General features: G+C 33.3%; 1 long non-coding RNA gene across 1 annotated transcript in view; it reads left to right on the top strand.

Annotated features, from left to right (window-relative positions):
* LOC103607044 overlaps positions 1-430 on the top strand; it is an 11,614-nt gene extending 11,184 nt beyond the window's left edge. Inside the window, exon 3 of the long non-coding RNA XR_551937.1 lies at positions 357-430. This is a non-coding gene — a long non-coding RNA (uncharacterized LOC103607044). The remainder of the gene's footprint in view (positions 1-356) is intronic.
* Positions 431-690: the final 260 nt, after the last annotated feature.

Here is a 690-nt window from a genome sequence, read left to right as displayed (position 1 = left end):
AAAAAAAAAAAAAAAAAAAAAAAAAAAAAAAAAAAAAAAAAAAAAAACATTTTGAAAACACTGATTAGAAAATGTTGCTATCATTTGATCTAAAGAATAAAAATGTAAAATACTGATTCTGTGATTATACCAATGAAATTGGGAGAGGGAAGCTGTGGAAAGAACTGGGGTTCCTGGCTTCAGTGTGGTGCCCCTGGGTTCTAAGAGGGAATACCATTTTGGAACCTCTGGCAGAGTAGCACATTAGACTATTGAGGACACTTGAACCTGAGGATTTGGGACTTTGGGTAACTTTAACATTGTAATTCTGCTTAAAGTTTCCTTAATAGATTACATTTTGATATTTGCAATTTCAGAGCAATAAACTAGAGGAGAAAAAGAGACTTCAAGAAAACCTCAGAAGAGAAGCATTTAGAGAGCATCAGCAATAGTAAGTTTATGTTTTCAGAACTTTGTACCTTTATAGGCATATGGTTCATTCAGCTTTTAAATTCTAGGTGATGGTAACTTTTCAAAACATCTGGTATTGGATTCTTGGCTACTATATTAATTATGTAATTGAGCTCTGTCATTATGCAAGCTAGGATCTAAGGTTGGAGACATCTGTACTCACTGAAGTGAGTGAGTATTCTTTAGTGATACTACTAAATTTGAGGAATTCCCCATTACAAACAACTTGGAGAGCTCAAT

The sequence above is a fragment of the Galeopterus variegatus genome, unplaced genomic scaffold, assembly GCF_000696425.1.
Source record: "Galeopterus variegatus unplaced genomic scaffold, G_variegatus-3.0.2 Scaffold7067, whole genome shotgun sequence".
In the NCBI taxonomy this organism is placed as follows: Eukaryota; Metazoa; Chordata; class Mammalia; order Dermoptera; family Cynocephalidae; genus Galeopterus; species Galeopterus variegatus.
The sequence above is the reverse complement of the archived record's forward strand: the minus strand, read 5'-3'. Positions and strand labels throughout refer to the sequence as shown.